Raw genomic sequence first — 13,276 nt, 5'->3', positions numbered from 1 at the left:
AGTGCTTCTGTTGACAGGAACTTCCAGGAAGGTTTTTGATGGTATTCTCTATACATAGTAGGTGTTAGTGTCTTATGTTTTACAAAGGGTATGGAGTGAATTTGACTGAGGCCAAATTTTAAATGTCTTACAGAATTTGAATCTGTGTCTTTATGTCTAAAGTCCATGTTTTTCTAGTATACTAACTTTTTTTGAAACATTGAATAATGATGTAACGACTTCCATTGTTTCTAAAAATAATTCAGTGTATATAGTGGTCAATGTGAAGAACTGGCACCTTCTGGGTTAGAATTCATCCACTGTGAACTCACCAATGGGGCTGTGGTGAGGAAATCTCCACCTAGCCCCCAGTGATGTCAGAGAACCTTTAAGATCTATATTTTGAAAAAGTGACAGGAAGCTATGGTCACTGCTTTGCCAGTATACTTAAATGTTCTTCAACTGTATAGCTTTTTCTTTTTTCTAATGAAAAGAGACCCGAAAACCCTTTTTGTAAATGCATGCCATTCTCATCAGTTTGGAGTGAATAAATTCATTTGTCAGTTTACCAATTACCATGCATATGTAGTATATGTTCATTAAATCATGTGCTATGAGTTTCTTCAGGTTGTCAAACTGCTTAATTGAAAAAATGTGTAGTGTTGCTCTTATGGGAAAGAATCAAGAATCAAAGGACTGGAGAGCTTACTATTAATATTTTAGAGTTTGCTTTTAAAGGCATCTAGAAATTGTTCTGTTTTATAGTTGTGATTAAAGGACTATTCCTTCTGAATTTTTCTTGTTTGTTTATAATTCAAACACTGTAATTATAATGGACTTGCTCTTATAATAGAGCTACTAAATCATTCTGCCAGCAGATGAAAACCAAGAAGAAGGGCTCACTTTTTTGTGCTATGACTGTAAGCTCAATTTAGATGTGTTGGGACTGAAACAAACTGGGAATTCAAAGATCCATTTGGGTTTTACTCTTGCTAGGTTTCTCCTTCAGAGTTTGCATTTTGTGGTTTAGGGTTTGCCATCACTTTAGTGGGTTGTTAATCCTTTCTGACAGCTTATACCTTTAAGGCTACTGATGTTTAGAAATTGATTTGTATAATACCTTAAAAAAATACCAATGCTTATGCTCCACCCCAAACGGAATAGATCAGAATCAATGGAGAGATGGTAATACTGTTGTTTTTTTTAAAAAGAGCTCCAGATAATCCTAATGTAAGCCAGTATTGAGAGAGACTGACCCAAGTTGACTCCAGCTGTGCACTAGCTCAAGTCAAAATTCATCTCACCAGCTATAAGCTTCATTGTTTGGTGTGGTCCCTCCCCAAATTGTATTTAACACATTGAACAAATGTGATTCTTATGCACTAAGCTTTGAGACCTTGCTGAAGGAATAAGATTTTCATCATAAAACATGTTCAATAGAAATTCAGAAGATAATGTACAAATGACAATAGGTTTAGGGAAGAATTTTGTTTTCAGTAAAGATTTTGATTCATCTTCATTTGATTCTAATGGAAATCACTCATGGTTCTAATAACATCATTACTTTGTCAGGCAAGTACATCTAGGGCCATGTAAGACCTAAGAATGTACATACACAATACAGCCCCTGTGATCTTGGTATGCCATGAACTAATGATTACATCCAGTGAGTTTTGCTTGGCCTATAAAAATATTGGAAACTAAAAGAGGAAAAAAATACGTTGGTTTTAGGGTATGGAGAAATTGCCAGATCAGAACAATTTGACAACTAATGAAATATCAACAAAAATGGAACTTTATACTGTTGTTCTTAATTATCAAATGTAATACATAAACATCTACTTTTAGAAGCATTTATAAATTAGCTTTTCTACTTAAGAATTAGTGAAACTTCATGATGATTACTGATAAATTTTAAGTAATTTTAAAATTAAGTCAACAAAATTATATGCATACATACAATTTCAAAGATTTCACATATGAAAATTGTTTAATGTAGTCTGATATGATATGGGGCTATACCTTCAAAGAAAATATTTCTAAAGCTTAGATAGGTCAGATAAATCTCTACAGGTCATTAAAATTAAAGGATATTTAATTGTCCTGGGCTCCCATTTTCATTGATAAGATTATTAAAATATAAAATATATGCATAAGCATCTGTCAAAAGAGACAGTTGAAATTAAGATAACAGATATTGCTTACCCAGCGAGAGAGAGAGAGAGAGAGAGAAAGAGAGAGAGAGAGAGAGAGAGAGAGAGAGAGAGAGAGAAGAGGAAATTCATAATTTTAGCCACAGAGGATACTACCATCCTTAAATTTAAGTTGGAAATCTTGGTGAACATTAAATGAGAGTGATAAGGTAAATATATACTATACCTCTTGTCTAGACATTATCCCCTCCGTATTTGTAATAATTATAGTGGAACATTGTGTGCCTATCACGAAAGACAGAAATAGTGTCACTGGACATTTAGTCTCAGATGTTAATTGATGTCCAGAGCCAATATCATTTTTTTCTCTGTGCTTTATTCATATTCTGAATTTGATTGTAAATGAGATTCTCATTAGCAGGATTTTCCTAATAGATGGATGATCACTTCTCAATTCTGAAATCTTTCCTAACATCTCATTTAATCCTTTCTGTATCTTAGCTATTTTTCATTGTTGCTGTTTCTTCCATAAAATATTCTTTTGTTTCCTTTATTTGCTTTTTTTTTTTTTTTTTTTTTTGTCTGTCGTGGGGCTTGAACTCTCTGCCTGCGCACTATCCCTGAGCAAGAGCTCAAGGTTTGCACTCTACTACTTAAGCCATAGCACCACTTCCAGTTTTTGGTGGTTAGTTGGTGATAAGAGTCTCATGGACTTACCTGCCTGGGCCGGCTTTGAACTGTGATCCTCAAATCTTAGCTTCCTGAGTAGCTAGGATCACAGGCATGAGCTACTGGTACCTTATTTACTTCCTTTTTTTCTATTTGTGTTTCTTTTTCGCTAGAATGTAAGCGCCAAGAGAGCAGGAACCATTGTTCTTCTTCTCCACAAAAAATTCATCATGGGGAAATAAAGTTGGTGACAATTGATTACTTGCCAGAAAGGATCAAAGGAGTGTCATACTATTAGGGTCAATCTTGCAAATGATGAACTAACTGGTCAGGATGTATTGTAGTACATCTCTTTTAAACTTAGCATTTTGCAACAGCCAGTCATTGTGAAATGAAGGAATTTATATTTAAGGTTCATTGAGACCTTTTTTTTACCTCCCCAGCATCCAGAAGGCAAAAGAAAACAAAACAAAAATCCTATACGAATCATCCTGTGTATAAATTCTACAGCTTCTAGATGAATAAAATGGTTAATTGTTTTCCTGAAAACGTCTACTTTATACTTTTGGAGAGAGGCCTGAAAACTTCTTGGCAATACTTCAACTGATTAATAATTGAGAATGATGATTGACTGGAGAATGGAAGCAGAGCTAATAGCCTCTCATTTTCCTCTTTATTATTTCAGACAAATTGGTAAGTCATGGTGGAGGTGTGGAATGTTTTGGGGTCAACTGGCTAAAAGCTCTGGTTAAAAATGGAGGGTGAAACTTGACTTTAATTCTCACAGATATTGTTGGCCTCCATTTGGATGGTGGAGATTCCGTTGTGATTCTCTTGGTTCTATGATTCGCACTGCTCTTACATTACTGGCCAAGTCTCTGAACTACAGCAAACTTTTACTGTTGGTCTGCTTTCTGGGTCCTGTTCTGTTGGCACTGGTTGAGATAAAACAATCTAAAACTCAATGGTTAAAAAAAAATCTAGCCGGGCGCTGGTGGCTCACGCCTGTAATCCTAGCTACTCAGGAGGCTGAGATCTGAAGATCGAAGTTCAAAGCCAGCCCAGGCAGGAAAGTCCTTGAGACTCTTGTCTCCAATAAATCACCAGAAAACTGGAAGTGGCACTGTGGCTCAAGTGGTAGAGTGCTAGCCTTGAGCTGAAGAGCTGAGGGACAGTGCCCAGGCCCAGAGTTCAAGCCCCACGACTGACCAAAAGAAAAAAAAATCTCATAATAGATATTCATCACATGTAAATCATTCTTTTTTGGGTGGGGGGGGCATGGGACTTGAACTCTTGGCCTTAGCTCTTCAGCTCAAGGCTAGCACTCTACCACTTGAGCCACAGCACCACTTGAGGTTTTCTGAGTGGTTTATTGGAGATTCTAGAGTCTCACAGACTTTCCTGCCGGGGTTGGCTTTATACGGCAATCCTCAGATCTCAGTCTCCTGAGTAGCTAGGATTACAGGCAGGAGCCACCAATCTCCAGCTAAATCATTCCTTTACAAGATAAAAATCTTAAGAGAAGGATATGAACAGATATTAGTGGAGTCATAAGTTTATGAGAGATGTGAAGGCTCTAATAGAATTAAGGATAGTGTTAAAAAACAATGTGAGAAACTCAAGATATAACATACAAATAGTGTCTATCAATTAAGATTTTAAAGCAGCTGAGCTGGGTGCCATAATTCTAGCTAGTTGGGAGGCAGAGATGGGGGTGGCTGGAATTGTGAGGTCAGACTGGGTAATACATTTTGAGACTCCCATTTCAACCAATAAAAAGCTGGGCATGGTTAGTCCATCTGTGATGGGAATTGAAATGGGAAAGTTGTGGGTCAAACTGGACCAGCAAAAAAGGAGATACTTTCTCAAAAATACTCACAGTAAGAAAGGTTGGAGGTATACCTCCAGTGTTGGAGCATCTGCTTAGCAAGCAGGAAGCCCTGGGTTGAAGCATCAGTACTGCTTAAAATAAAAATAAAAAAGGATTTTAAAGTGGCTGAAAAAAAAAAAAAGAAAAGGATACTGGCATGAGAAGTTGGTTTAGATTTTTCTTGTAACATAAAACTCCTGCTCTGTCTTAATGAAAGATAAATTGTACTATAGGACAGAAATGAGCCTCACACTAGAAAGTACAGAGGCATATCCCTGGAAATTTCCATTTGTTTGGGGATAGCCTATGACTTGAACAGAAGCCAGAATAGTGGCTTCTGCAAAGACTGTGTCAAAGAGAAATGTCTCTGCCTCTCACCTGAATCCCACATGTTCTGAAGAGAGCTGGGGTTTTCATCTGAATAAAAATATTTGTGTAGTTGACTTACTGATAATCTTCTCTGTCTGCATATTTGATAACCAAATGAAGAACAGAATGCCAGGAGCAAGGAGTTGTGTGTACTTTATCTTCTCCTTCTGAAGACCTATGTAACTTCCAGAAAATTCACACTCTGAGTTTTATTCCTATTTGTGTATGGTATTGTCATGGACTGACATTCATCTCCCAGTTCTATAAGTTTAACTCCCAACCCCAATTTATTTGAAGATAGCCTTTATTTTTTCTCTTGTTTTTATTGTCAACGTGATGCACTGAGGGGTTACAGTTACATAAGTAAGGTAATAAGTGCATTTTTTGTCAAACTTGTTAGCCTTTAGAAAAACAACTATTAAGGTTAAAGGAATGTATAGCATTGGGACCCTAATCAAATGTAACTCATCTCTTAGAAGAAGAGATATTAGTCCTGCACTCCCCACACCGCCCCATTCCCCCCCCCCACACACACAGAAAGAATCAGGTGAGATCACAAGGAAAAAGAAACAGCTACATGTGAAGTAAGAAGAGAAACTCAGAAGATGCAGCCTTGCCAATAACTTGATCTTGGACTTTTAGCCTCCAGAACTCTGAGAAATCAATTACTGTTGTACAGTATAAGCCACCCAATCTGTACTACTTTGTCATAGCAGCCCAAAGTAAGATAAGTTATTGACAAATTTTCCTGATGGGCTTATGAGTCTAAATCAATGATAAACAGAACTCTTAATTTGGGGCAAGCCACTGGAAAGCCCTTAAGAAATCATTTCCCTGTCTTCCTTATTCAGTTGTATCCATCATAACTTTAGTATAGTTTTTCACTGGTCCATCTACTTTTTCAAAAAGCAATTATTCACTGAGTGCCTTTTATAAGCCACCTACTAATAGATTAGACTTGGAAGCATTGTCATTTTCTAGGAGAAACAAAACAGGCACAGAAAACACTGTTGCTTGCTTATGTATGAAAATGCCATGCACAGGTCAAGAGTGGTGCTTCACTGCAACAGGGATGGCAGGGAAGAGCCCGTGGAGGAGTTGGCATCCAAGGGGGGCATGGGGAATAGATGGCTCATGTAGGTTTGGGAAGAGAAGAAAGGATAGTCCAAAAGGGGAAGGGCTGGTAAACAAAGGCTTAGAGGCTGAATCTCTGGGAAGTTTACCGAGGGGCGTAAACATTGACAGAAATGCAGAGTGTGCAAAGGGGAAATTTTCTTTATAAATCTTTGCTGTCTCAAATCCAAGGAGATTCTACTCAAAGGAATCATAATGCCAGGTATTATCCAATGCCTATCATGGCGTTGATTCATCCATACTCATCATAATCCTACAAAGTATTGATGATACTGTCCTCACTTTATAGCATCAGGAAACCCAGGCAGGCACAGATGGGTTAAGTTACTTGTCACAATTTCTCATGAAAGGCGGAGCTGGGATTTGAACCCCTAGGTATTTTGGATCCTTTTGTAAAGCAGGCCTGAGCCTCTGTCCAAAACATGAGGGAAAGTCCTGCTCGTTGATATATTTGCAAATGGGACAAGATGGAGAGTTTCAAAGTGGACCATTTTCCCTCTTTGCTTGAACAAGGAGAGAGAGAGGCAGATCTCTAAAAACCAGGAGGGCAATCGCAGGGCCCTTGACCGCTTTCCCGCAAGCTACCCATGTTTTCAGCCCTCCCAGAAGATGAATTGTTGGTACAGGAAAACAAAAGTGTTTTTCAGGGACTCTGCTCTCATGAGTAGCTCCAGGATGGGGTTATGAAAGGATCTTTTCTGCCTCTGCTGCCTTCCGGGGTTACATTCTTAGTGAGTCTTCTGCCTGAAAATGGAGCTTGTGAGTTGGGTGTCATCCGAGGGTGGCAATTAGTTGCATGTGTTTGGTTGGGTGCCAGCCCTCCGCGGGCCGCCAGGCCCCAGCGCGGGAGCCACTGTGTGTCATGAATTAGTCTTTAAATACAAGCAAGTTTTTAAAATGGAGCATGCTAATTTGGGTTTTGCTAACTCCTTCTGAAGAAGGCTTGGCCTGTTCAGTGCCAGCTGGCTGAGTTGGCAGTCAGCAGAGAAGCAGAGTTCCTACCGAAAATGGCCTTGCCCCGGCCTCCCACTTGGAGAGCAAAATGGCACCGAGGCGCCCGTGAGGCCTGAGAAACAAGGTGAATCGAGGGGCAGGGACACCACAGCCAAGGGGCCCGTGAAAGGGGACCGCACCCTGGCAGGGAAGAGCGCCCCGCTTTCCCACTCGGGCCGCCCTCGGCCACCCATTCAGAGAGCGCTACATAAAAGGCCCCCTCATCCCTGGCCTGCACACTGCGCCGTTCATTCTCTTCCAAGTCGTACTTAAGGGATTATCACTGCGGCCTTTAACTTCCCCCCAGAAAGCGCTGAATGCACGTGAATGGGGCGGAAGAATCTTCAGTGAGAAAGCGTCCACCAGCCCCCAAGCGCCCACAAAACCCTCAATCATGATGTAAGAATGCCATCCTGTGTGTGTGTGTGTGTGTGTGTGTGTGTGTGTGTGTGTGTGTGTGTGTTTGGTGGTGGTACCACCCTAAGGATTACTGTAGGTACAGGCGGTAATTACAAAGGGTCACCTGGCACACACCACTCATGGTAAGAGAACAGGGTAACAGGCTCACACCACAGTCCTAGCCTCTCTGACATGGGGTGCTTTAATCTGATTAAGAAAGAACAGTCCCACCCAGCACCCTTTTGACTTTCACCTCAGCGCTTTGTTTAAGTACCCATTGGAAGAATGTTGTCTGGCCCATTGCAGGGGGAGGATTTGATGCTGAGGTAGGTCAACACTCAGACCACCCATGTTTGACAACAGGACCACTTCCTTCTCATTCATTCATTCATTCATTCATTCATTTAGTTTTATTTTGCACGCATGCCTTTGTCTCCAAATAGGATTGTTTAGTATTGGGGAGAAGAGCTTTGTAACTAGGAGAGGCAAGAAATGAATTTAAATAAGCTTCCCATTTGTTCTGAACATTCAGAAAGATGGAGTTGTGTTTTTTTCCCCCTCAGACAAACTTAGCTGTGCAGTAGATTGCTGAGATATATGAGTTGTCCTGGTTACTAATGTGGTGTACATTAAATTTCCCGGAGTGAGGTTTTATTTATTTATTTGTGTGTGTGTGTGTGTGTGTGTGTGTGTGTGTGTGTGTGTGTGTGTGTTTTGTTTCAACTTGTTTATTTGATGCAGGCGCGCTCTCATCTTCTGATTTCTGATGGCAGTTTATTAAGTTTACTAATAAACTTACACTCAATTCCTAAGAGACTCAGCCTGAAAGGTTTCCTGACAGGACAGGATTTTTTTTTTTTTAATAAACAAATGCTGAGGCAAAATTGAGGATGAAGGACACTTTAAATACTTGAGTACTGTAAATAGTTTTAAGGGGATTTCAGTTTTTTTTAAGACAATGCATTTTTTCAGTTTTTTTTTATTAATGCTTATTTAATATTTTGGGTCTCACCCGGACAATGTGTTGCTTTTATGAATAAGAGCTGATAATGAGCCCATGGAGCCTTTAATTTATGATGTATTTGACAGCATTGTGGTGGAGCTGATTTGGGATGCATGTGATTATGGCTGCAAGCTGAAAATAAACCAGCTGGTATTTGTTCTGAAACCGTTCCGAGAACACCCTCTTGTTAATGGCCCATGGCTTGATCCAGCATCTGGTAAACTAATGCATTGTCATTTTTACCATGAAAGTCAGTACAAATCATTAATGATTCTGTAGCCATTTATGTTTTTCTCTGGTCTAGAATATGCCAATTACCATGAAATTATTCCTATTAGCAGCATGATTGAATGATAGTAACCTGACTGTAACTTGTTGGCAGAAGTCTTCTCATAATGACAATAATGAACTGTGCATTTGAGTCCTTGCTGGGCTCCATTAAACAGGAAGGTTGGTTTTTGTATGCTTCTAACCCTTCACGAACAATACTCCTTAATGACTATGTGAATTGGAGGAAATGTGCTGTTTTGTAGATTGGATTCAGTGTGGGAATGTAACATTTTTTTGTTTAATTTGTTGGGGGGAAGGAATCACTATGTACCATTAAAAATTGTGTCCAGACCCTACTTTTCAATATGTGCACATTATGGCCATCACCAGTTTATAGAGCCTAGCATTATCATGATTCTTTAGATAGGCAGCATCTGAATTTTAATGAATATTCCACATATAATCATCACATTGAAATAATATTGTCAGTGTCAGTGATCCTAAGAAATATGCAAATAGCCCAATATTACCATAAAATTTTATGTGTGTACATGCTTATACTGGGGCTTGAACTCAGAGCCTGTGCTCTTACTTGGCTTTTTTGCACATGGCTGGCTCTTTATCATTTGAGCTACGCTTTTAGTTCCACTGTGAGATCGTTGATGAATTTACATTTCTTCATTCCTGGTCTAGGTACGTATGTAAGGTCATCTTATCTGTCTAATGGAGAATACCTATGAGGCAGATAGTATAATAAGAAGACCTTCTACAGTCTCTTTTGAATTTGTGGTAGGGATTGCACATGGGAGTAGAACAAATTAACAATGTCTCCCTAAAAGCTAAGGAAACTAATGTACTGGTCAGTTACTATGGCTTGTCCCACATCTTCTTGTCTCACTGTTATCTCTGGATACGGAGAAATCATTCTAGGTAAGGTGTGATCCAAAGCCTTTTACCAAAGCTACATTGACTACCATCATTTTCTGCCCTAGTGCTTCTCTGAAACCCTGGATAGAGAGGACATGGCCAACCTGGAAGTGTGAGAGAGCTAGTCAACCATGAAATGACCTCTAACCAGTGGGAAAGGGAAGCTCACAAGAGAAATGCTCTCCATGTTTTTCAAATAATTCTAAAACACACTATAAAAAACATACCTGTCTAATACATAGACGTTTTCTCAGAGAGTTCCATCAGGTAGAATCCAACTTGCTTATATCCTTCAGTTTGAGAATGCATTCTTACAGCGCATTTTCCTCTATAAGGGATACTATGATTCTCTCACCAAGATCATCTTTACTGGGCCTGTACATCCATGCTCCAGTGGCTTAGTATGTTGGCTCCAAATCTCCCGTATGAACCCATCTCAAGAGAATTATCTGTTCATTGACCATAACCCCTTCTTCAGAAATACCTGAAAAGTTCCTTTTCTTGTGGTCAAGGGCAATCTCTAGCCAGTAACCAACTGAAATAGATAAAGAGGGATCTCTTATGTGATGCATTCATATTCCAGAACTCCTTGGATGAGCAAATCACCACTAGACTCAAACTGAAGCCGTATCTTAACTTTCTCTTGGGTGTCTCTGGTTCCCTCATTTCTTCACAGCTGTTTCCTGAGGGAAATATTTCCATCAGCCATTTGCATCAGAATGCCCATTGTAGGGTCTATTTATGTGGAGCTTTATTTTAAGACACCATTCTTCCATGATTTTTCCCTCTAGACTGTTAATCCTATGTCCAGGGTTCTTTCCCCAAATAGATGACCTGATTGTAAGACTTCATGACACTCTGCTTTCTCTGCTAGACTGTGAGGACTTGGACTAAGAAGATAAATATATTTTGTGGTTCCCCCATGCTGCTGTCTACATTAAGTACACATAGTTCCTACTAAGTATCATTTTGAGAGAACTTAGGTGCCCTAATATTATGGTAAAGTGATTCAGATAATGAGTGGTGAAGTTGAGAGAACTCAAATATGAGGCTAACAAGGATATCAGAGACTTTGGGATAAAGTGAATATGAATGACAGAAACATTTGGGAAGGCAGATGAGGAGGAGTAAAAGAAGAAAATTCACCTTGGAAAGATAGCATGAATAGAGACTTCCAATGAACTTGTGACATCATTAGTTTGTGGGACCCTGAGATTGATATCCCTAATGCCTGTGATATCCCTGGGAATAATGTCTTCATACATATTGAAGTGTTCAGATAGAGCCAGAATTTGCTTTCATTCATTTGTTCAACAATTCCTTTGTGAACATCTGTGAGTTCCAGGCATATTAGTGGGTACTGGGAGTGATAAACTAGAAATATTGTCTCTGTGCTCTTAAGTGCATGCAACATAGCAAATACAATAGTAAAGAGCTACATTTATATAATTACAGGTTTTCCCTTATGGCTCTGAAGGAAATGAACAGGGCAGAATGACAGAAAATAACAAGGATCTCATATGTTAGATTGGGTGGATTGAAAAGCCCTCTATGAGAGGATGATGTTTAAACAGAGAACGAAATAATAGAAGTAAGCCATGCAACTGGGTTGGGGCAAGAATCAATGGCATAGGTAAAGATTCTGAAGAAAGCAATACCAAAGTGTGTTAGAGGGATATTAAAGGACCGTGTGTCTAGATAGGAGTAGGCAAGGAAAGGAATGAATGTCCAAGATAATTTAAGTGTGAAGATAGACAGAAGCAGGATCTTAGAAGCATCCTATACTATGAAATACTTTGGATTTTTATCCTGAATGTAATGGAAAGCAATTGAAGAGCTTTTAGAACAAAGATGATATTTTCCAATTTCTGTTTTTAAAATGTTTCACAAACAGAGTACTGTTTAGTAGAAACTATGTTGGGAAGGGCAAAAATAGATGCAAGGAGAGCAATAAAAAGACCATTACTGTAGGCTATAGGAGAAAAATAATGATCATCTGGTCCACAGCAGAATCAATGAATGTGGACTAGAACTTCCTAAGCTGTAATTGGGGGTGGGGCCCTTAGGCTCTTGAACACTGTGGTATTCAGGCCTATGCCTGACATTTGTGGGACTCAAGGCAAACATGCAAACGCCAGACACCTCATATGCCATCTATCTAAATATTTGAAACTTACAAATCCAACTACTGTTTTTATCCTTTCACTTAGATAATTAAACTTTTAAAGGACAGATCCAAGATTATAGGTGAAGCTATGGTTTTAATATGATTGAAAATCAGTCAAATATTAAAGACAACTATATTTTCTTACTATCATACACATTCTGATAAATGGCAGATGGTATTTAGGTAGAATTTTTAAAGTTTGAAATAATATTAAAGTATTATATATTTGTTAAAATTATTTTTTGCCTCAATTTCAATGAAATTGTTAAGGCATTATAACTGAAGGTCTTTTTTTAAAAAATACTTTGTGTCTCTTGACAGTTCTGATCGAATACAAGAGTTCAGAAAGAATCAAATGTAGCTACTGCATTCAGTAACACATTCTCTATGATACTTTCATGATATGACAGCAGAAATTCAGATTGCAAGAGACCCAGATATTTACTATCTAGCCCTGTACAAAAAACTGTTGAAACTGCTTTGAAGTATTAATAATAAAACTGCATTTTTATTTGAAATGCATTAAATTTCAATAATTTGTATCAGACTGTAATTTAATTATAAAGATTAAAAATGTTAAATTTAGGGTAGGGAAAAGTGATGCATGTCTCTAATCCCAGCCACACAGGAGGCAGTGATTGGAAGGATCACAGTTCAAGAATAGGCTGAGCAAAAAGGTAACAAGATTCTGTGTAGCAAACAAGCCATGCATGGTGATACACTTTTATAATCCCAGCTACCTAAGAGATATAGATAGGAGGCTTGTGGTTTGAGGATGGCTATGGGCAAAAATGTGAAACATCCACCTAAAAAATAACTAAAACTCAAAAAGATCTGTGGGCATGCATCAAGTAATAGCATGCCTGCCTTTCAAGTATGAGTCCCTGAGTTCATAAGCTCAGTAATGCTTTAAAAAAGTTACAATTATTTTTAATGTGTTCTATGAAACTACATTTGTAAATATTGGAAATTTTTATTGGTAGAAAAATGCAGAATAGGCTGACCAGTATTAAAATTTTTTATACCAGATATGTTAGGAAATGGAAAAACTTGGAAAAAATTATATTAAGTGAAGTAAGCCAGGCCCAAAGAAACATAGGTCCCATGGTTTCCCTTATTTGCAATAACCAATGTATGTCTGAGTCAAGCAGAAAAGGTCAGATAAGTTGATGTTAGGGAAATGAACCCCAAGATAAGTATTCAAATGTTTTTGTTCTTTCATGCATTTGTTTCTAACGCATTTATAAGATTATCTCTTTGTTGCTTTGTATATCCCTCCCCCACAGTATAACCCCTGCTTTCACTATATTTGATGTCAGTATAACTTGTGGAGGAGATGGGGA

General features: G+C 38.5%; 1 protein-coding gene across 13 annotated transcripts in view; it reads left to right on the top strand.

The window, feature by feature from the left end:
- The window catches only part of Fhit (fragile histidine triad diadenosine triphosphatase), a 1,320,449-nt gene that overhangs the window by 370,096 nt on the left and 937,077 nt on the right, over nt 1-13,276 (top strand). Inside the window, exon 4 of one of the 13 annotated variants that reach the window (XM_070018846.1) lies at nt 3,245-3,494. The exons of the other annotated variants lie outside the window; for them this stretch is intronic. The gene's annotated coding sequence lies outside the window, so the exon portion shown is untranslated. The remainder of the gene's footprint in view (nt 1-3,244; nt 3,495-13,276) is intronic. 13 annotated transcript variants of the gene reach the window in all.

Source organism: Dipodomys merriami, unplaced genomic scaffold (assembly GCF_024711535.1).
Source record: "Dipodomys merriami isolate MVZ:Mamm:240054 unplaced genomic scaffold, mDipMer1.0.p SCAF_13, whole genome shotgun sequence".
In the NCBI taxonomy this organism is placed as follows: Eukaryota; Metazoa; Chordata; class Mammalia; order Rodentia; family Heteromyidae; genus Dipodomys; species Dipodomys merriami.
The sequence above is the reverse complement of the archived record's forward strand: the minus strand, read 5'-3'. Positions and strand labels throughout refer to the sequence as shown.